At 42.0% G+C, this 24435-nt stretch overlaps 1 pseudogene; it reads left to right on the top strand.

Moving 5' to 3' along the window:
* LOC118569416 overlaps window positions 1-23564 on the top strand; it is an 82518-nt pseudogene extending 58954 nt beyond the window's left edge.
* The last annotated feature ends 871 nt before the right edge of the window (window positions 23565-24435 follow it).

Below are 24435 nucleotides of genomic sequence, written 5' to 3'. Positions count from 1 at the left end.
CCTGGTCCTCACACCTTATATACCTTACTGCTTTCTGCCATCACTTCCTGGGATTAAAGGCATGAGTCACCATGCCTGGCTGTTTCCAGTGTGGCTTTAAACTCACAGAGATCGGGATGGATCTCTGCCTCCCAAGTGATAGGATTAAAGGTGTGTGTGCCACCATTTTCTGGCCCCTATATCTAGTGGCTGTTCTGTTCTCTGACCCCAGATAAGTTTATTAGGGTGCACAATATTTTAGGGAACACAATAACACCACAGCCTGCTTCAAACAAGATGTTTCTCTATGTTACCTCAGCTTCTGAAAGCTCCACAAATGATAAGTCTGCTATCCATTCCCTGCCTTTAATCCCAACTGTTTTCTACTGCCCATCCATTGATAGCCAGAGTATTAGACAATTAGCATCCTGAGTCCATTCCATGATTCTCTAGTCATTTACTAGGTATGTAACCTTGTATGCAGAGGCTGAGATTCCAGGGTGAACTTTCCAGACCAATATTATTTGAGAAACAACGAAATTAAGTAGACTCCTTCGTGCTGAGCCTTCCAGGGGCATCTAATTCAGGGGTTTGGGAGGAACATCCAGTGTTTACTAAATATTTAACCACAGAAATCTCTTCTCTTGAGACTCTCAAAGTTCTAAGGGGACCAGTTTGGAAAGTAAGTTGGGAGGGACTGCATCTGCTTGTGAAGTTTCAAAGGGACCACCCTATGGCTTGTGATCAAATGTGTAATTCTGACCCAAAACAATGGCCTCGGTAGCAGCACTCTGCTGGGGAGATTAACTGTGGATGGTGAAAGGTCAACAAGAGATCAAGGAGACAAGGGAAACTTCTGTGTCTCCATTGTTTTTGGTTCCTATGGCATTCTCCTACAGTTTGAATATAGTAATATGATCTTCCCTGTAAGGGCCACAGAGACCCCATCACGCATACACGTTCTACCATTCCTGTGTCCTCACTCCTCTACCTGAGGAGACCACTGCGGTGGTTTGAGTGAGAAATGTCCCCCACAGGTTTGGGTATTTGAATATTTTGTCCCCAGTTGGGGACAATGCTCGAGGAGGTGGTAGAGCCTTACTGGGGGAAGTGTGTCCCTGGGGACGGCCTTTCATAGCCTTGCCCTACTTTGAGTTTGCATTTGCTTCTTGCATGGGATGAAGACATGAGCACTCAGCTTCCTGCTCTGACCACCTGCTACCATGCTTGCCTCACCATTTTAGACTCCCCCTCTGGAACTGTAAGCCCAGAGAAACTCTCCCTTCCTTAAGTTGCTTCTGGCTGTAGTGCTTCATCAGAGCAAGAGAAAAGTAACTAATAACATCATGACTAAACTGCTCTGAACTAAGAATTTGGGGGCCATTAAGAGAACTTTGGGGCCACCAAGAGAACTTTGGGGCCACTGCGGGGGTTTTGCTGGGCTGGTAATGTGACCAGCAGAGTGAAAGAATTTGGGCCATATCCCAAAATCTGCAGTCACTCCACTCCCAAGAATGGCTTCCATGTGGGAAGAAGCCAAGGATGCCCACATGACTTGGGTTTTGAAGGACAATGGGAGGAGGCAGTAATGGTGTCATGAGACATCGTTCAGGACCCTGCAGCTCAGTACTCACACCCACAAATTCTATTTCTTTCACCATTACTGAATTATATTGAAATCTTTACATGTGAATTCAGGTGATGTGAAGTAAAATGTACCCAAAAAAAGTGTCTGCTCTCTAGATTCGGCATGTAGACTGTTAATTGGGTTGTGGCATAGAAAAAAGGAGAGAACCACTATATATGGTTGTTTTGACAGTTTTACTGGTGGGATCAAACTGTAACACAAGGAGAAGAGTTGATGGATGCTCTAGTCAGAAACTGGTTAATGGCACAGTTTAAGACAAGTTTATCTACATGAAGGAGAAATGTGAGAATCCACTCATCTTAAGGATTAGCTCTAAGGTTAAAACGCTCAAATTAAAACATATACATGCATGCCCCACCCCACACACACATACACACTCACTCAGACACACATAGGCATGCACATACACACACATTCACAGTAGAAAATCCTTTGCAGATGGGAGGGAACTAAGTCTGATTCATCTAGACATTAATACCACGGTGAGGTGTTAATGCAGTCATCTGCAGAATTGGTGAGTACAAGGTCCACCACTCTTCCACTAGTAATAACCCTGATCCCTTCCAACAGAACCAGAGAAGATTCTGAAACCAGATAAGAAGTTACAGAAAATGCCTAAAACATCATAAATATTTCCAAAATGATACATTCTGTGGCGAATGTAAAACAGTTGAAAATTCATCTTCATCTTACAACTGTCCATTCCACTGTGCCCCAACAAGTTAGGAAGGAAGGATGGAAGGAAGAAAGGGAGGGAAGGAGGACAGGAGAGAGGGAGGACAGGAGGGAGGGAGCAGAAAAAGAAAACTTAGTCCTTTCACATTAAAATATTAGCCACTGGAGCTGGAGAGATGGTTCAGTGGCTAAGAGCACAGGCTGCTCTTCTAGAGAACCCACATTAGATTCCTAGCACCCACATGGGGGCTCACAACTGTCTGTAACTCCATTTCCATGTGATCAGACACCTTCTCTGACCTCCACAGGCACCAGGCATGGAAAAAGCATGTAGGGAAGGCACCCATACACATGAAAAAGTAATTTAGATTTAAAAAATATTGACCATTGAGTTCTGAAATATTATAGCATCAGAATCAGTGTGTTAGCCAAATACAGCAAGGCTCTGTTATCTATGGATTTTTAACACTAAGGCTGAGTGATAGCCTTTGCAAAGCATGATATTAGACTTCACAGCAGAGAACCAACTCAGAGCACTGTCCAAGCAGCAGTAACTAATTTCTCCCCACACAAAAAAAATCAATTAAAGAAAGCAAATATCAAAATATCCAACCTCACTAGCCAATGAATATTCTTGTCATGAAAGAATTCTTAGCTACATAAAATGTAAAAAGAGAGTGCTTTTTAAAACAAAATTCTATATATAAAACAAAACCCAACTTAAGGAGTATTCTCTTTTTCTGTAAATATACACGGCATAAATGTATAAAGTATATAATATATAAATCTGCATACATATTCTATAAGCATAGTTATATAGATATTTCGTATACTCTACACCTTGGGAAATTCCCCCCAATATTTCCCCACAAATACTGCATTGCTCAGGACATCTAGAATTATAAAGAAAACAAAATTCCCCACTTGTTTTTCTTGCTTAAGTTTTCACTTGAAAGTTTCATAAGTCTGAAAAGAAAAGTTCAAGCCAGCTCTCAACCCATAGGCCAGCAAACATAAGCATCTTTCTGCACACTGCCTTTTCCATTCTTGCCCTCCCTCTGAGACTTCAAAGTGGGGAATGAAGATTGACCATGAGCAGAAGCAATTCCGGCTTCCACTGATCAACATGCATTCTCCATGCCTATCGTCAAAGATGCCTAAACCTCACAGACATCAAAAAGAACTCCCTGACCTGAAAGAGATGGACACCCGTCTCCTGCTAAGGCTCCATGAGAAGTCATCTCCTTTTCATCCATCTCACACTGGGTCACTGTGGTCCTCTGAAACTTGACAGGTGGAGTTATCAGGAGTTTCATTTCGTTTTATCCCCAGGGCTCTTTTCTTTTCCATGACTCACACTGACAGTTTAAAGGAAATAGGTTCTATGCAAAATTCTTTACAGGGCAAAATTAGCCACAGTTCTTAACTAAAAAGTGAATTTTATGACAAAGTCCAATTGTGCAATTTGTTGAGGTTGAAACCGGCAACTGGAAATATTCTCAGAGATGTCAACTGTCATCAGACGTCAGTTGTCCCGGTTTCACGGCCCTCGTGCCGTTTACATTTGGAGTAACTGAACATGTCAGCCCACAGATACTTTGGTCAAGACCCAAAATGGAGACAACAGAGACCTTGGCTCTGGTATGTGCCCATCAGACTCTACCAGACCTCAGTCTTGTTTGCCTCAGCATATGCTGCTGTCTTGCTTGTGAATGTTTCTGAAGGCTTTGTATTATATTCCTGCCCTTTTGGATTATTTAATTCATCTGCCCTTTATTTTTTTAAGCTATCTCAACCAAATCAACATGAATAGGGAAAGAGTTCGCATTAAAATCCACATGCCGAAGACCTTTTTTAATTGTGTTATTTGGCAGGTACAGCAAAGTGTTTTAATGTCCACATACATCATGAAAAGATTCCTAATGTACTACCTCACATAGGTACCTTTGTGTATGTGGTGCACATACCTGAGATCTGCTCTCAGTGAAATACCAGCGTGTGTGTGTGTGTGTGTGTGTGTGTGTGTGTGTGTGTGTGTGTGTAAATGCATATGGAAGCCAGAGAACAACCTTGGCTATTATTCCTCAAGTGCTGACCACTATTTCCCCCACCCCCCACTCCCGAACTCACTGAGTAGGTTGTGCTGGCTGGCCAGCAAACCCCAGGGATCCTCCCGTCTTTCCATCTTCCCAGCATGCACCACTGCATCTGGCATTTTACATGGGTAGTGGGGACTGAACTCAGATCTTCATACATATACACCCAACACTTCATTGATGGAGCCATCCTCCCAACCCCAATCCCAAACCCTTGTGTTGTGTATTAGATCTCCAAACCCCTCTAACTGCAACTTAGTGCCCTTTGACCTCCATCTTTGGACTCCCTCTGCCTCTTCTCCACCAGTCCCTGCCCCTCCCCTCGTGGCTCTTTACATGGCAGCTGCTGCTCCCTCTGTTTCTGAAGACACACAGCTTGTCCTGACAACCAGGTCACACAGCATTTGTTGTTCTGTGTCTGGTGGTTCCATTTCCTGTAATGTCCTCTAAGTTCATCCATGTTTTCACAAACAGCAGAGTCTGCTTTACTCAAAGGTTGAATAGCATCCCTTTCGTGTATTCACCATCTTTTGGTTTTTTTTGGTCCATTTGCCCTGTGGTAGTTTTGAATAACAATAGCTCATAGCTATTGTATTGAAATGCTTTGTCACTAGGGACTGGAACTGTTTAAAAGGATCAGAAGGATTAGGAGGTGTGGCCACATTGGAGGAAGGGTGTCACTGGGGCCGGGCTTTGAGATTTCAAAAGCTTATACCAGAGCCGATCTGTATCTCTCTGTCTCCAGATCAAGATGTAGCTCTCAGCTGCTGCATGCAGCCACGCTCCCCACCATGATGATAATTAACTAAACCTCTGAAACTGTAAGCAAGCTCTCAATTAAATGCTTTCTCTCCTAAGAGTTGCCTTGGTAATGGTGTCTCTTCACAGCAATAGAGCAGTGTCTGAGACACACCTACCCACAGGCTTATAGACTCTCACACATCTTAGCTGTGGCAAATAACACTGCAATTTAAAAAAAAAAAAGTGTCTTTACAAGGTGGCAATTTCATTTCCTTTGTGTATATAGAGAAAGGGGACTTTTGGGTCTATACTACCAAGCAAAGAGGCCAAACTGGGAAAACATATAGCCTTTCTTCATTCACACATGATCAGGAAGCTGGTTAGAAACACAGAATCCCAAGCCCCCAGCACCTGGGGATTATGCAATAGGGACTCACATGCTAACAATTCCCTGGAATTCCCCAGCAGAGTCAAATGTGTGTTAAGTGTGATAAACCCTATTCTAGCTCCTTAATTGGTACATGGCTTGCATCGAAGCATGTGGGTTTTGATATCTAACCAGGAAGACTATACCTTTATTTGTCTTTTGCAGCATGATGCTGGGTCACATACAGTCAAGTTTTCAGACTGGAAAAGAGTTAAAGAATATTTCTCACTTTTGCTATGTCTCATTCTGCCTAAATACAAAAAATAGGACAAAACTTAACCAGGGTCCAGAGGAAACACTTGATTTGCTAACAGCCACATGGCACTTCAGTACAGAAAAAGGAAAGCCAGATGGGTCAGGTTCTGTGTCTAACACCATGCTAATTCCCACAGGGTTAGACAAAAGTGGACTCCCATAACAGAGGCAGGGCTGACATAGACTAAGTGATGGCTATATCTTACTGATTCATTAGTTCTCTGAATCTTTTCTCATTTAATCTTGACAGCGCAACTACAGTACCAATCGGACTATATTACCCATACTTTGAAGATTGAAGCTTGACGTAAGCAATGCCTCTCAGATCACATGCCCAGCGTTCACTGCTGTGAGAGAGTCAGTGGCTCTGTGTCATTGATCCCACCCTTTTTCTGAGGTACTTGCTCATTCTCCACATCTTGTTAGCTACAATGCCCAGCATCCTTGCTGCTAAAATTTATTGTAACTTATTCTAGGAATGTACACAGCTTTTCTAATGCAACATGCCCTGGGGGCCTACTTCCCTTGTGATTCCCGCAGGATGCAAGCATCAGAGAATCTACACTGAGGTAAATCATCCTGAGAAGATCTGCCTTTCTTGTGAATCTGTTATTCTGTATTTCCAGGCAACGAGCCGCCTCAGCCCCACTTGAGGCCATGGCTCATCACATCAGCTGCAAGCAGAAGCCATGATTTTTATTTGCTTTACATGTCATACAATGGATACAGTCAACATCTGGCAATATCAAATTTGTCTTCATAGGGATTCTACTTCATATTTAAGACTCACATAAAACAGGCCTCAGGAGGGCCATGCAAAAAGGGAGGACAGGATAACTCTGGAGTACAGAGAGGAAAGGAGGAAGGTGAACTCCTAAATCAGACTATTCACAAGAATTTGCTCCAGGGAATATTAAGAAACAGTCCAGTGGCAGGGACATGGTTGAAAGATGGCATCTGGTGGCAGATTTGGTATAAATCCCACATCCTAATAAAAGTCTTTGTCACACTCCCTGGCTCTTTCATGAATAATCCTGACATCTATAAAATCCACACATATTAAGCTAGGAGCTTATTTTCAGCCTTTGGAATCCAGACTTTGGCAATCTGGACTTTGGCACAAGGTAAAAAAGTATGTTACAGATTATAACAACATACAATGTTCTAGAGTTCATCACAAACAATTACACAAAAATTCTCTGATGGCTTGTAATTATGTTTTTTTTTTTAATGTCTAAAACCATAAAAGGGGCTCCAGGGGTTTAGAACATAACTGAAGATTTTCACACATGCCACTGTATATTTCAAGACCTAACAAGCACTCACATCTCTTCTAGGTGACCAATATTTAACCCCTTCTGGCTCCCAGGAGGGTTGCATCTCAGCTGACTCTCACCTCATCCTAATGCTTGGAAAATCCTGGCCTTACTGTTGGAGAAATCTCTCTGGAGTGCCATGATCACCAATACTAACTAAGTGGGAAGCATCCAATGGTCATTACCTTTGATAAGACCTAAAAAAAAAAATCCCTTATGTGCCTTCATAGAGGATACACCACATATCTGACAAAACTGAGAGAAATATAATGTGCAGAACACTTGCATAAATCTCCCTTCACAGAAATCACATGCACTGCACATTTACTCTCCAGAAGAACAGAAACTCATGGTTGTGGCTCAATCATGAAAGGTCCTCTGTGGGCTCATGTGTTTGAACTTAGACCCTAGATGGTGCTCCTACTGAATGGAGGCTGTAGAACCCTTTGAGGTGAAACCTCACAAGAGGGAGTAGACACTAGGGAGGCATTTAAAGGACATACACAAGCCCCAGCTCCTGCCTCAGCTCTGCTTCCTGTCTACCTCTAGGATATAACAAGGTGTACACTACTAGAAGTTCATACCACCAAAGACAGAGCCCCGAGCACCATGCTTTCCCCAGCCACCAGGATGGAGCGTTAGCTCTGAACCATGAGACAAAAGGAAACTGTTCCTCCTTTAAGCTGTGTCTGTCAAGCATTTGGCAGAAGAAAACAGAAATTCACATGCTTGGGTTTCAGCTTCCCAAATGGGAGTAGTGTCCGGTGTGATCATGAGCGTACAGCTTCTACCTTGAGAGAATGGCAAGAGTTCAGCATATCCCTCATCTTGTCCCAGCCACACATCCAACCCCAAAAAGTCTGTTGCTCACTAGCAACCCAAGTGGATAGAATGTTAGATTCAGACAGTCACAAAGAAACCCAGGTAGATAGAGAAGAATCACTACCTTATAGCGAAACTGTCCCAAAATTATAATTCAGTTAACCTTTAGGCCTTCAATGAGCATGCTACTGCCCTTATTAGCACAGAGGTTAGCTATAGAGGAAGAGACCAGGCAATGAAAAGGAACTTGAGGATAGGGGGAGTGGAATACATAGTTACGGAGATATGGGGAGACTGGAACAGGAGGATTAAACAGAGAGGTGGTGGGAAGAGGGGTTAAGAAAAATGCAGGAAAGAAGAGCAAACACTAAAGGCTATTTGAGGGATCATATGGAAACCGACTACAGCAGAAGCTTCTTAAATATATATATGAAAGAAATCTAAAGGGAATCATCAAATAATGGAGGATACAAAGCCCCAACTAGATCTCTTTTGCCACCAACAGAAACTTCCAGTGCCAGGAATGAGTTGCATCTGATTGAGTTGTTGGCCAAAGGGGCCCCCATGGAAACCCATATATAGCAGACTGTCTTTTGGGCCACCAACTAAATCCCAAATCATGACACAGAGACTTATTATTAGTTGTAAATGCCCAGCCTTAGTTTATGCTTGTCCCACTAGCTCTTATAACTTATCTTAACCTGTTTCTTTTCATCTATGTTTTGCCTCAAGTCTTTTTACTTTATTCATTATGTATGTATGTTCCTACCTTGTGTTTTGCTGGCCAGCCCTGGGCATCTCCCTCTCTTTCCCCCTTGTTCTCCTCTCTCCTTCTATTCTCTAGAGCCTAGACTTCTTCTCCTACTTATTCTCTCTGCCCACCAGCCCCTCCTAAATCTCTACTGCCTAGCTATTGGCCATTCAGCTCCATCAGATTGGCCTGTAACAAATCTGTTGGGCATTTTTCTGATTAATTATTAAAGTGGGAGGGCCCCACCCTGAGTGGCTGTTACCATGCATAAGCAGGTATTACTGGGAGGTATAAGGAAGTAGGCTGAGTAAGCAAGCCATGGAGAACAAATAAATAACATTCCTCCATGGTCTTTGCTTCAGCTCCTGCCTCAAGGTTCCTGCCTTGAGTTACTGCCCTGACGTCCGTCAATGATGGACTATAAGCAGTGTGTTGAAATGAATCCTCTCCTCCCCAACTTGCTTTTGCTTATGGTTTTTACCACACTGATGGAGAACAAATTAGAGCAGTAGCCCAGCCCATGCATTCATTTACATTTCTTGACAGTATACTGGATGACATTGACTTCATGGATGACTAAAACACTCAAGTGTCTGCCATGTCAACCTCTGCCAAGTCTTGGGTTAGCCATCCTAAACTGACACAAACTCTGGAGTGCTGTTAGTTATCCCTCTTTAGCCCCCCACTTATAGCCTAACACTTTTGACTCAATGTTTATGTCTGTGTAAATGATGGGGGGGGGGGGGCAGTGTTCTTATATGTACAGGTATATGTGTGTGCATACTGGTGTGCAGATACCTGCATGTGGAGACCAGAGGTCAACCTCAGGTACTGTTTCTCAGGTGCCACCCACCTTCTTTTAGAGACAGGTCTCTCACTAGAATGGTACTTGTAGAGGAAAGCTGTTCCAGCTTTGACCTTGAGGCATTGTCCCTACTGAGGCAGCAGGTAACTGCTATACCTGCCTATGACCTGCCTCTGGGGCATAGCCTCTTTAGACCTTAAGACCTGAGAGGCATAGTGCTCGCTTTCTTGACTACCTTGTGATTCTGGATGCTGGATTGCAGACCAAGTTAGAGTTCTCCAGAGAACGGTGTTGGACTGCACTTCACCTCTCCTGGATCCTATAACTGATCCCTTTGCTGGTTGTAAATTTACCCAAAGTAAACCTCTTTGACTATCAGATAAACTACATGGAATTGCCTTGTTAATTGCCACTTTAGGTACTCACCAGTTAGGCTAGGTTGACTTATCGGGGATCCTGTCTCCACACCCCCATCCCCAGCACTGGGATTACAGAACGCTACATCTGATTTTTTTAACATGAGTTTTATGTATCAAATTAAGATCCTCATGCCTGCAATACCAACTGAGCTATTCCCCAAAACCCATGGATAAATGATTTTGAATCATAATTCTGTCATTATGCAGGTCATGTATCCATTCCACCCCTCCTTGCAGTCAGCAAATACAGACTCATCAAAATCAGCACACAGAACACTGGGAAGGCAGTTCAGTCCAGAGGATGAAAACAGCGTGCAGAAGAAGCTGGTCATCTCCCCATTCTGTATCTCCATCAAACCTGTCCATGTCTATGAGTGTGCTTAAAACTCTCCAACATGGAACACCGCCCTTCTTTTCTGTGAGTGGCTCTGCTCCCACAAGTCAGTGTCTGGCACCATCCAGAAGAATCTAAACAATCATTTCAATACAAATTGGCTGCTTGATTTTTTTTCTGTTTTTTTTTTTTCAAAGTTCCTTCACCTCAAGTGAGTTTAAATATTTTAATCTCTGTTTTTTATACCTTCTGTAGATTTAGTTTGCTTTAATGGCTCATTTTACCCATTACAAAAAAAGTTGAGCCCATTGCAAATCTAGAAACATAAAATACTCAGAATTCGCTAGAGATCATTTCCTAATGAGCAAAAAAAATTCCCAGATTAAAAAAAAAAAAAGAGTCCCACTTGTTAGTCTGTAAGTCCACATGAAGACAGGGTGATGTCCTCCCACTGCTGTTCGCTGTCCCCTATAGAATCAGGAACATAAGCCACCTCCGTGCCTTCCCTCTAGAAAGGGAGAATTCCCTCCTCTTTGCAGATATTAAAACACTCCATGAACCACAGAACAGTAATAACTATTTTAACATGGCTGCTGCCACCCATCAATCCACATCGTCTTGGCTTGTTGGCTTCAAAAGCCTCACAATGTTAACTGTGTGATGACGATTCAATGATGTTTATCTAAGGATGAAAATATTATGAGATTATAGCTCAGAAAAGAATGCAGATGTCACAGTTGTTAGAGCTATTCAGCAAAAATAGAAAATGTAGGGCTCTGTCGCTCTGCTTGCTCTGTGTGAAATATTTATCCCAGAGACCTGCCTTTCTCAGGTTAACACCATTGGATCTTACTGCCATGGGTCCCCTCCTGCCTCATGCCTGAAGGGCCTCCTGGAGGAAGTCACCAGGAGGAGTTCCCTTCCATAGCTAAAAGAGGGGTGTCAGTTAGACTTACCACATGAAAATACAACATACACTCTGGAGCCCAAGCAAATAGGTGGCTAAAACACTTTTAATAATGAACGCCATGCACTTACATGAAACCTTAAACCAATCTTGTTTCTGAGCTGCAAGCCAGCCACTGGTGGATATTCCAAAGCACACAGCAGACGCCTCTAAGAAAGTAAACTAACCATTGTTTTTCTGCCTACCTGTTATATGGACCAAAGCTTGGCAGAAAGGAGAAAGCAGGATGACTCCAGGGATAGAAACAGTGCAACTATGTGAGTCAAGGATATTTTTGTCCCTATAAATGCTACCCCACACATACTCCTCCTAAAGGCCTAATGACAAACAAAAGTACAATTTCACCACAGTTAACCCTGGGAAACCACAGAGTTTATTGAACTTACTCAGATCCTGAGTGAAGGGTTACTTACAGGAACATATGTGACCCCAAAGCAGTCACAACGGAAAGTCTTTGCCTAGTACAGATGGTGGCTTCCCAATAGCCTCATAAATAGAGTCCCATTCCACCTAGTGCTGCCCAGCTCATATACTATAGCCTGTCCTCTAGATTCCAGGCCACATGCAATTTGGGCAACACTAGCTACTGATCGAGGAAGAGAGTCTAGACACTCGGGTGAGGGTCCTACGACCTTCTCCAATGCCTCCTTCTTTACGGAATGTCAACAAACCACAGGCCAGATTGTGAGGGGTTGTCACAAGGAGACCCAGCTGAGCTCATGACAGTGGCAGCAGTTTCTGCAAGGGTGCTGCTGTACATCAATTTTCATATTGATTTTTGGGGCTTCTAAAAAGCTTTCCAAAGATGTAATGGTTTTCATTCCCTCCAACAGTGCGTGAAAAGATCTTTCCAACCCCCATATAGATGATGACCTGCTCAGTGTGCCAATTTGTGGGGTAGGGGAAAAAAAGGAGTATTGATTTATGTTCTCATTTTCATTTCTTTAATTAAGGGTGAGCATTTTTTCATATGTCTTATAGCTATCTATTTCTCCTATTTATATGGCTTTTAAAAAAAACAACTAGTATACAAAGAGGATTTATATATCTTGTTCAAATTAATTCTGAGCTACTCAAGATTGAATGTAGATACTGGCTAGAGGAGCCAACACCAGTACACTAGTGTAGTACACTGTGAGACAAGACATCTCTAAAGTAGGGATTGTTTCATTACTTGAAATGTTTTAAATGTCATGTACACACACACACACATACACACACACACACACATACACCACACACACACACACACACACACACACACACATACACACACCTTCCTAGATATGAGAGGAAGATTATAGATGTCTTAAAATCCTAAATAGGAACATTTGATCACAGAGATGAGGGCAGAGACTACAATACTCAAGACCACCATGATGGTGTTCCCCTGTGATTCATTTGGCAGATGTCCATCTCCATTCTCTTCCATCTAACCCTCTCTATTCCAGCATTTTCAAAACTATGTCTCATGGAAAATTAATCCCATGAGCTACCACTGGTGGAAGAGCCTGGAAGAAGGTCAAAGGAACTTGAGAAATAGCCTAGACTGAGACTTCCCTCTGACTCGAGCTAGACTACCCTGGGCTAGTGACCTACTTTCTCTGGCACATGTAAAATAATGGTACCTACTGGCCAGAGTTGCGAGGATTAAGCTATCAGGCACACGCAAGGCACTTAGACCAGCACCTGGCATCTGGCACGTGACAGATGTGTTTGTTACCACGGACGTTGTTTTATCAGGACTATCCATGAGAGAAATGGCAGCAGCAACATCCACAGGCTCCGAAAAACCTTCAGCAAATAAACCTACTTAACATTGCTTGACTCTGGTTCTCACTTCTTAATTTTCTACAGCTAATGTATCTTGCCTTTGGGAAATGCCATTCTCTCTGAATCAGACTCCTCAAATAGAAAATTAGTCGTCATGGGAACAAGAGACCATGCTCAAGGTCAATGGGAGAACCTACCCTGTGATTTGTGTGAAATCTCCAATTATTCCTAAAACTTCTTCTATTTAGTCTCCAGGGCAACTTTGAATCGTCACTTACTATTTTAATGTTAATAACTCTAAAATTGATCATGAAAGGAAAAAGAACTCTGTCCCATCTGTACTAGACCCCACCCAAAAATCTAACATACCTTGTCCTATGCAAGTCACAGGTTTATTCCTGCCTAATATCAAGTAAATAGGGGGGAAAATGTTTCCATAAGCATATGACACCATACAACCCACAGGATGCTACAGTGAGGGTTGTGATTGCTAGTCCAGATGCTGGATTTGCCAATAGGTGTAGACTATTGTATCTACATGGCTTTCCTACAAAAAGTTTTACATTAGATTTGGTTGTCAAGATTCAAAGTTACACTAATTCATAAATTACTTACACTGATTTTCAAGATTTAAAGTTCTTTTTTAAAAAAAAAACTAGACTTGTTGGCATCATTAGACCTGTTTTCTATACATCAAATAACTGGAAGTTTTTAGTAAAATTGCTGTATGTTAAAGGGGGGGATCGTTAGATTGGTTTACATGATAAGGGCTGGGATGTCCAACAATGGCTGTATGCATGCTGGAGAGACTTGGAACCCTGAAGCTGCTCAGTCCACAAAGCTGAGTGGGTTAGCACTCCCAATCTGATGCTGAAGGTCTAGCAAACTCCTAAGGAGTCACCGGTCTTCGTTCCATATTGGAAGGCTGAATAAGCAGGGTCAGATATCAAGGGAGGACGGCGGCGGCAACAACAAGGCCCTCACCAGCAAGAAGTGAAGGCAAGAAGGCAAATCAGCACACCTTTTTCCTGGGTCTTCCTTATTTCTGGGCCACTTACAGGAAGGTGCTGCCCGCTCTGAGGACAGACCTCTCAATTCAGTTACTCCTTCATGGAGAAGTTGTCATAGACTCACCCAGAGGCTTATCTCTCACTGGATTGTACATACTGTCAAGTTGACAACCAACATTAGCCATTCCATGCCTGTGAGTGTTTCATATGCCCTATGTTGTACTATAATCCCCAGAATCCAGAATGTGTCTCCAGCCCCGCTGCTGAAGGCTGTGTGTCTGTTGCTATTTTGTGCCTCGATGGTGCGGTTATACTATTTATAAAACTGTCCCAATTCCTGCGGGTATTTGAGTCTCTCAGTCCCCATTTCCACAGGAAAAGTTGACAGTATGTGAAGTTGATAGCTTGCACACAGTGCACTTTAATACAACAGATATTTCTGGGAGGGGATCATAAAGTAAGCAAGTATTTGCTATAACATTTAAGATGGTTTCAGAAAAGAAGAATGTGATGCTGAACAGCACTGGAATAAGGCTTGCACCCAATTTCTTAGAGAGAGGACAAGCTATTCTCTGTGAAAGGATTATTTACCCCAAGCCTAAGAGTCACTGGTTGAAGCAAGCTAGATTTGTTCTTAGCCAGAGGGGATCCTTTCAAAGACACGTGTGCCTGTGTTTGCTGGTGGGGCTTTGTTTCTGTCTTGAGATTTTGATCCATGTTTTCTGAAATGACACAAAATGACCAGCTGGCAAGTATGCTTTAGAGGAGTCCATGTGTACCTCACCTTGGACTCCTGCTTTGATGACTACTAAGTTACAGAGGATTAGCTCAAGGCGAGTGGATGGGTCCATGGTTTGACTCTGTGTGTGTGTGCATGTGCGTGTGTGTGCGTGTGTGCGTGCGCACAAAAACAAGATGGAAAATTATCTACAATGACAATGACTGAGCTCCAGGCATGATTCTCAATGCTGTGTATTTAAAACACTCCTTCAAACATTGCAAAGACTCTAAAAAGTGGGTATCATCCCCAGAAAGGTTGTATTAGCTACTTGTTTCACAAAGCTGATGTAGTTGTCTGCTTAACCACCATTCTTGTCATGGGAGGTGGAAGGGGTATAGTATAATCTTATGAAAAGAATAGGGGATTAGGAAATGTAGGTCTTCACATGATTGCTTTCATTGAGTTTAGGGGGTTGCTCTCTAAGTATCATCTACCAACAGTGGTAGTTTGACATCTTTTCCCAGACGGCTAGGTTTTTCTGGCACTATATTGAATGAAGTGGTGAAATGGGACATTGCTGTCTTGTTTCAGGTCTCAGGAAGGATTTAGTTTTCCCCCATTCAACACAATGTCAGCAGCTGGCTTCATAACCGGCATGTGTATGTTCCTTCTATAATACTTCTCTCAGCCTTTCTATCACGAAATTTATGAGGTTCCATTTCTGCACCTTTTGAGATGACTGCACAGATTTCACCACTCTGTGGTGGAATATGTCTAGTGATTGGTATAGATCAAACCATCCTTCCAGTCCTGGTGTGCAGCCTACCTAATTGTGGCAAATCATCTTTCCAGTGCTCTTTTGCATTTGGTTTGTTCACATTTTACTGAGAACTTTTATGCCTAAATCCATTAAAGATATTGGCCTGTGGATAACAGGACACTTTGGCTCTTGTTTTCCATTCTGCTTTGGAAGCCAGGATGATACTGGCCTCATACAAAGTATTTAGAATGTCCTTCCTCTTCTAGTCTTTGAAACAACTTAAGATGAACTGATATTAGTTTTTCAAGTGTTGGAAGAATTTAGTAATGGAGTCATCTGTCTTGTCCTGTGCTTCTCTTCACTGGTGATTCAATCCCATTAGCTATTTTTGACCTGTTTGGGTTTTCCCTTTCTTCATGACCCAGGCTCAGTAAAATAAATGTGTCTAGGAATTTGTTCATGCCATCTGGGTCAGCAAATGGATTGGTACATAGAGACCATAATGATCTCATCCGATCTTTTCTATTTCTATAGTGTCCATTGTTAATGTCTGTTATTTTGTCTATGATTTTACTTATTTGAATCTTTTCTTTTTCTTAGTCTAGCCATGAATTTAATTATTTTATCTTTTGTCTCCATTTCAGGTATTGTTGTTCATATATTGTTCTAATCTTTATTATTTCTTCATTTTGGCTAACTTTGGGTTTGTTCTTGTTTCTCTAGCTCATGGAGATGCAATGATAGTTTATTTGCTAAAGAACTTTCTGCTTTTCAGATGTAGATATGGATTGCTTCAAATTTTCCTCTTACTGCTGAACTTGCTATAGCCTGTTGCTTTTGTGATTTTGTGTTTCCATTTTTATTTGTTTCAAGTGTGTGTGTGTGTATACACACATATATATATGTATGTATATGTATATGTATATGTGTATATATATATATATATATATATATATATATATATATACTCATGCACATATCAGAAAAAAGAAGATATTTGATAAGATTTCAATTTTTTTTATTTTTTGAGATTTTTCCCTGGAGAATGTTCCATGTAGTGATGAGAAAACTCTGAAGACCCAACATTCTTTGATGGGATTTTCATGTCAGGTTCATTTGGTCTAGGATACAACTTGACTTTGATGTTTATATTTGTTTGTCCATTACTGAAGGTGGAGTGCAAATAAATGCCTCCAGGTATAATTGTGTTGATACCTAAACTATTTTCTTCAGACCTATCAATACTGACTTTACATGTTTGTGTACCCCTATGCTGAATATTATTAAAAATAAATCTTTTAAATAAATAAAAAATAAATCATGGATCAAACAGGACACATGAAATAGCTATCTATTATATGTAACCCCTTAGTCTCTGAACCTCAGCCCCTGTGAACAAGAACAGAATACACAAGGAATCAGAATCATCTCTTTGAATATCTTTGAACAATCATACCTGAAAAGAAAAATAGTATGTTGACATGTTAGAAGGATATTTATTTACTATTTCTCATGTGTTACACATTCACCATTAAATTTTCCTGCTCTGAATTAAACTGTAACTAGAAAGTAGTTTTATCTGGGATCAATGTAAGAAAAAATTAGAAAGTTCAATAAGACACATTCAATAAAAAACTTAAAAACTCCAAGAGCAATAGATTTTTTGGAGTTAAAAGGATTCAGGGGAATGCTAAGCCTAATCTATTTATTTTATTTGTGGAAAGGATGAAAGTCAAAGAGGTTAAGTGGTTGATCTGATATCAAACAGGTAGCTATTAGCAGAACCACGAGGGGCCCTCTATCTGCAAACATCTGAGAAGCAATGCAAGGTCACTAATTTAATAATTGAAGACTGAGAGTTGAAACATCAGGCCCCTCACTCGTCTCCATCCCAGCTGTAGCACAGCAAATGCGTACTGAACTGAGTTTTCAGTATAAAATGTTTCCTCAATTTAAATAACAGTCATAATTTAAAGCCAATCTTGGACATGCAAAGAGTACCCAGCAAATAAGTCAGCCACTATGATCGGAGCTTTCAGAAATTCAAACCGTTCAAAATGCTTCTTTGTAGTCTCCAATATGCTTGAATATGATTTAGGTTCAAAGCCTATATGTTCCTATTAACACACATGTTTTCTTATGTTTCCTGAATGTAATTACTGAATATAGTTGCTTTGAAGAAATGATAGATGTCTCTGAGACAGACTGTGCCGCCTTGCTAAGGTTCCTCTCATCATTTCTCTCTCCCATCATGATACAATTCGGACGGCAGGGGGAAAATAAGCACAAAAATCATCTGAATTATAGAAAGTGAATGTATATTACCATGGAATAAAACTTTTTCCCCTTGTCTCTTTACACAGAGCCCTGGCAGTTTCCTAAGAGACAGGGGTATTGGATTACTCATAATGAGCCATCTTAGAGCCTTCCTGAGTTTGTGTCAATGGAGTGACTTAGAGCAGGATCCTAGGAAGCTGCAGATGGATACAGCAGTGAGGAAACCTCAGCACACAGGGTTGGGATTCTCTGGATGGCTGTTTCTAAGCGGAATCACCAGCGGAGGATTAACTCCCCCAGATAACACCTTTAAGTGGCTTCCCAGATATCAGAGGTCCAAAGGAAAGCTGTTCTGCTTCCCACTTTCACTTTTTCCTGGTGAGTGTGTCTATCCTGCTGCCTCTGCCACTACTGCCTATCATCCTTTATTGACCTCAGGACCCAGCTTCTTCGGCCTTCCAACATGGACTGGAGAGAAGTTGGTAGATACTTCAGCACCATATTGGGGTGTAGCTATAAGTTTCTCTGGTCCCACCCATCCCCACAGTCCTCCAGCCACTTACAAAATAATTACACAGAGGCTTATATTAATTACCAACTCTATGGCCTGTTGGCTCAATCTCAGCCCATTTCTATTAGTCTATGCATTACCTCGTGGCTTCATGGCTGACCGGTACTTTCACATCTTGCTTCTCCTGGCCACGGCTCACAGCGTCTGCCCCAACTCTCCTTTCTTCTCCCATCTCTTCAGCTCAACTGTACTGCCTAACCTTATTCTGCCTCACCATTGCCAAACAGCTTCATTTATCAACCAATCAGAGCAACACATTCACAGCATACAGAAAGACATCCCACAGCATTGGAGCATGCAGCCTTGTGTACTAAGCAGATACCAGGTTCTCAGCCCCTCCAGCATGTGACCGGTCATTGTCAGACTCAGCTCTGATCTAGTAAGCACCCCCATTATGATACATATTCTACCAGATTGGTTCCTTTAGAGCAGTGGTTCTCAACCTTCCTAACACTGCTACCCTCTAACATAGTTCCTCATGTTGTGGTGACATACACACACACCCGCCAAGCCATAAAATTTTGTTGCTACTTCATAACTATAATTTTGCTACTGGTATTCATCATAATGTAAATATCTGTGTTTTCCAATGGTCTTAGGTGACTCCTGTGAAAGAGTCATTTAACCCCCAAAAGAGTCATGACCCACAGGTTGAGAACTGCGGCTTCTAAAGCTGAACAACCTAAGGAGAGAGGGGCCAGAGTGTAAATTCAGCAAAGAGATTTGATGAATTCTTACATTGGTAACAAGAGGAAAACGTCCACGTGCCAGGAAGCTGGTGCAGTCCCACCCCATAGGGACAGAAGTTCCTTCCTTCCAGACTTTCCCCTGGCACCTCTTCCTCTACTGTCTATCTGTATCCTTGATATCATCCTTAATAACAGGCCAGTGAACAGAAACGTGGCAACTGTTTCCCTGAGGTTTATGAGTCATCATAGGAAATTATCAAACCTAGTAAAAGTGTCATGAAAGCCCTGGAGACCTTGGTTTATAGCATGTTTGTCTAAAGTAAAACAGGCCCATAGAAGCTGTTTTGCTAAAAAGCAGCTGGGGCTCCCTTGTGCCTGGAGGGTAGATAAAAGGTGAAAGCCTGGCACCTATGAACAGAAGTTCCTAGAAAGAATCGGCACCTTCCAGTGCATCAAGGCTGGTTAGCTGAATAGCAAGTCAGTGACAATGAAGAGCTTAGCATCATTAGCCCCCTTAGAAGCCATTTATTAATCTTCTGTACCTGACCCAATGTCTCTGTGACCATTAGGTAAATCCTTTGGAATACACAGACAACTCATTTCCAACCAACCAAAGATGTCATCAAGCATCATCTGAGGCCAGTAGCAGAGTTTTCCCTTTGCCTTGCTGAAACCTGCCTACCTTGATGTCTCTACCAACCAACGTATTTGAAGTCTCTTGATTTGTGTCTTTCTTTGTTCTGCTACTAGAAAAACATGCAACTGCTTCCAGGTTGGAAGGTGGGATTTGGGGATACCTGCATCTATGTCCCTGGGCCATGGTCATGTGTTTTTGGCTCCAGAATAAACTCTCTCAAAGAGAAGCATCAGAATGAGAACTGTGTTCTTATGCTAACACTCCCCTGCTTCCACTTCGCATCTGCCCCCTTTTCTTTGGGTCAGATTCCTGCTTGATTCTGGGTAGGTATGGTTAGGCACTCAAGTACCATCTGGCTGGCTGACCTATTTCATCTCCCTTCAAGGATAAAGGTACCAAGAGTCATCATCCTAAACCTGAAGTCCCTTGGGAATTCAAGAAGACAACAGGCTAGGACAGATACTCACTCCCAACCCAACACACCCAATGAGTGGATGCCACATTCTGGAAGAGAATTGATCAGTATATAGGATGCAGGTTGATCTCCACACCTGGTGACAGAAGCAGCCATTTATTTTAGGGCCACCTTGCAGATGTGGAGCTGGGGAAAAGATCAGGGAAGTCACACCCTGATCAGCATGGTGTATGTAACTCTGCTCCTCATTTGCCACGTGCCCCAACTCCTCCTCTGTTTAACCCTGAAGTTCACTCATGGCAGTGCCCCAGAGAAAGAATGATGTCACTCTACTTTCTCTTTTCTATACTCAGTTTATCTGCTTCTCTTCCTAATACACACTGATGGCATCCCCTCTCTCTGCCTTTCACCATAACTCTCCCTTCTAACTGGTGTATTGTAATGGGTGGTAGAGCCGTGATTCACAGGACTGCCAAGCCATGGTGTATTTCCCCACCCCCCTAAAAAAAAAACTCTGGTTACATAAATAAAGGTAAGAACATGGGACTTAGGGCTGGAGAGATGGCTCAGTAACTAAGAGTGTGTACGGCTTTTTCAGAAGATTTGTGTTTGCAACACCCGTGCCTAACAGCTCACAACTGCTTGTAACTCCACTCCTGGGAGTGTGACATACAGACACATATAACATAATCAAAAGAAAAAAATCTCTAAAAGAAGTGAAGGCAGAGAGGCTGGCTACTGTCTGTGAGAATGAGTCCCTGAGCCTTTAATCAATGGAGTCCTACAAATGTCAAAACTAAATTGGAGGATACTTGGTTAGTGTTGAGTGAATGAGAGAACTCATTGGTGAGGGGAAAATACACACACACACACACACACACACACACACACACACACACACACAGCATCAGAAATAGTAGTAGTAGAGGAAACTAGTGGGGGGTTATTGTTGTTGTTGCTGTTGTTGCTGTTGTTATTGTTGATGTTGTTGTTGTTGCTGCTGTTGTTGCTGCTGTTGTTGCTGCTGTTGTTGCTGCTGTGGTTGTTGTTGTTACACTTCACCTACAAAATACCTAAAGATCTCTTGGACCCACAAGAGTAAACTGGCACCAAATTTAAAAAAAAAAAAAAAAAAACTTTGAAAAGAAAAAGTCATTCCCTTGGCATAGTTTTTTCTAATTTAAGATGCCCAACATGCTAATTAAGGCTCTGGGAGGGGCCTGACCTTCCATAATGAGTTGCCTTTTCAACTCCGGTAGTTTCTGCCTCTGACTGTGATAAAACTGGAGAAAAAAATCTTCCTTAGATGCAAATCAGGAGCCTTTCAGGCTAAGACCCTGGATGCTCAGTGGGTCCTCTAGATGGGTGAGTCTCCCTGAGTATATAGTTAAAAGATTAGGTTAGTTCCTTCTCCCCACTAAATATCATTAAAAACTTCTGTTTTCTTTCCTAATTTTTGAAAGAGAGGCAAATAAATGTATCTCATAAAGCTCTTTTGATTTTTTTGATGTTTGTGATTATACAATTATAATTTAACTATACAGGACAAGTAGGACCAGAAATGTTTGGCTCTAAGCCAGGTGATCAAAGAAATGATTTTCAAACTACATGTGTTCAGATGAGGAACATGTGGCCAGCTATAAAAAATGATATTAATTTTTTTTCAAAATCATAAAAATTTGCATTTGACGATTCACTACTAAAACTGTAAAGTCCACATGTCTGGAGGTGGTGTGCAACCCAGTCTGTGCTGAGTGGGGCCTGCGCCCGAAACACTACCATTGTGTCTATCGAAATCAAGTCTTCCAATGTGATTCATCTTATCGTACAGTATTTGAGGGAGAACAGTTTACCTAGGGTGTTGGCCACCTCACAGGAAGGCAACTACTGTCTCTCTCAATACTGTGGACAGTACTGAGAGTTTCATGATATTAACAGTCACCATTGGCTACTGTTTTACGGGCTATACAATTTCTGAGATTGCCAGAAAAAACCCTTATTGACTTCTATGAACAGATTGTTCTGGAACTGGTAGAGCTTCGTGAATTGGGTGCTGCCAGGTCACTTTAGAGACAGACAGACAGACCCCATGATACTGTCAAAGCAAACACAACCAGAGTACTAGGTTCACCTGGAAAGCCTTTTTGTCCGGTCTTACGTTGATCCTTGTGAGGCATACTCACATAAAAGCAGCAAGGAGAAGAGGAGGGCAGCCATTGCCTGGGTGTTCACGTGGGAAGTCAGTGTGGTGCCTCCGTCTCCTCTCACGGCATTGCAGGGACAGGTGTTGAAACAGCAGCAGCCAGAGAGGCTGCGTCCTCCTGGTACAACCACAGATTTGTTTCAAGGCAAAGCAGCCCTCAAAGATGTGGAAGAAGAAACGTTTCCCGCACAACTGAGCCTCCTAAGTTGGGTCAGAAATCTCACAGGGAGTTGTGTTCGATTTTCTCCAGATGGTCAGGATCTGGTCACTGGGTCTGTTGAAGTATGGAACTGCACTACTGGGAAAATCAGGATGGATCTTAAGTACCAGGCTGAGGATAACTTCGTGATGATGGGTTATGCTGTCCTTTGCATGTTTTTTCAGCAGAGATACTGAAATGTTTGCAATTGGGGTTCAAGGTGTGTGGAAGATTCAGAACGGATGGTGTTCAAGAAGATTTGGAAGGGCACATAGTAATGGTGTCACCTGTCTAAGATTTTTCTAAGGATGACGGTCATCAGATATTAGTGCCTCTTTGGACCAGACAAGAAGAATTCGTGGTTTAAAATCTGGAAAAACACTGAAGGAATTTCAAGGCCATTCCTTCTTTGTTAAGATAAAAAACATCCCAGCACTCGGGAGGCAGAGGCAGGTGCATCTATGTGAGTTCAAGGCCAGCTTGGGCTACAGAGTGAGTTCCAGGACAGGCTCCAAAGCTACACAGAGAAACCTTGTCTCAAAAAACCAAAAGAAGAAGAAGAAGAAGAAGAAGGAGGAGGAGGAGGAGGAGGAGGAGGAGGAGGAGGAGGAGGAGGAAACGTTTATACAAGACAGACATTATTACAGTAACAGTGCATCATCTGACGGTAGTCTGGAGATCCAGAATGTGAAGACCACAAAACATTCAAATACATTTCAGTCCCTGGGCAGTACTGCAGGAAGAGATATTATAGTCAATATCATGATTCTGCTTCCTAAAAACCCAGAGTAACCAATCAAACACGGTGGCCATCATGAGCATCCAGGGGGAGACTGTCAGAAGACTCAGTTCTGGTAAAAGAGAGGGTGGTGACATGTTTGCTGTACCCTTTCTCCCCGTGTGAGTGGAGCTAGCGTGGCATGAAGGACTTTGTGCTCTATTGCTTCAGCACAGTCTCTGGCAAGCCAGAGAGAACTCACATGGCTCATAAGAATCATGTGAGTGGGGATCACACACCACCCACATCAGACCCTGATTGCCACCCACAGTGAAGATGGACTCCAGAAGCCATAAAAACACTAATTTACCCCTTAAAGTGCAGCCAAGGAGCATGTACTTAAGTGGAGGTATGTTCATATGTTGCTTGTACTTTTTATGTCTGCCTTTCTAAACCAAGATATTGTCTGGATGAGCCACAAGAATAATGTTGTGAAAATACATGGCTAAGAAGCAGTTACCTTTCAAAGCATTTCAAAGGCATTGTTTTATCTGTTTTTAACTGAGACAGTCACTTAATGTTTTCATCAATCTTTTACCAAAATACTTGAAACACTGATAAATAAAGAAATAAAGAAAAACTTCTTTATTTTGAAATGATAATTAAAACCTGCCTCCTCACATAAAACTTGTAAATAAGTCACTATGCCACATTCTGTAGCTTAGGGTTTTGTTTTGTTTTTTTAAGATTTGAATAAACTTGTATCTTTCTGAAAAAAATTGTAAAGTCCTGCTCATATTGCTTCTGTTTTTAAGAACTGAGGACTGGTGGCTAGACAGTCAGCAGTTAAGTGGTCTGGATGCTCTTGCAAAGGACCCAGGTTGTATTCCCAGCACCCTCATGTCACCTCACAACCTCCTGTAACTCCAGCTTCAGGGAATATAATACCCTCTTCTGGCCTTCATGGTGCACATGCATGTATGAAGGCAAAACACTCATACACAGAAAATAAAAATAAACTCCTTTTTAAAAAAAAGAACTGAAGGCTGTTTATATCTCAGCTATCACAGGTTCTTATTTTCTTAATACAGTTAGTTTCTGGGACTCCACTTTAGATATTCTGATATTTGTCCTTGGTAGTGTTCATTATAATACATTCTAAAACAGACATACCAGGAGTTTGGAGACTACCATCATAGCAGGACATGGGGCCCTGTCTCCCTACTT

The sequence above is a fragment of the Onychomys torridus genome, chromosome 18 (assembly GCF_903995425.1).
Source record: "Onychomys torridus chromosome 18, mOncTor1.1, whole genome shotgun sequence".
In the NCBI taxonomy this organism is placed as follows: domain Eukaryota; kingdom Metazoa; phylum Chordata; class Mammalia; order Rodentia; family Cricetidae; genus Onychomys; species Onychomys torridus.
This window is presented reverse-complemented; position numbering and strand designations above follow the sequence as displayed.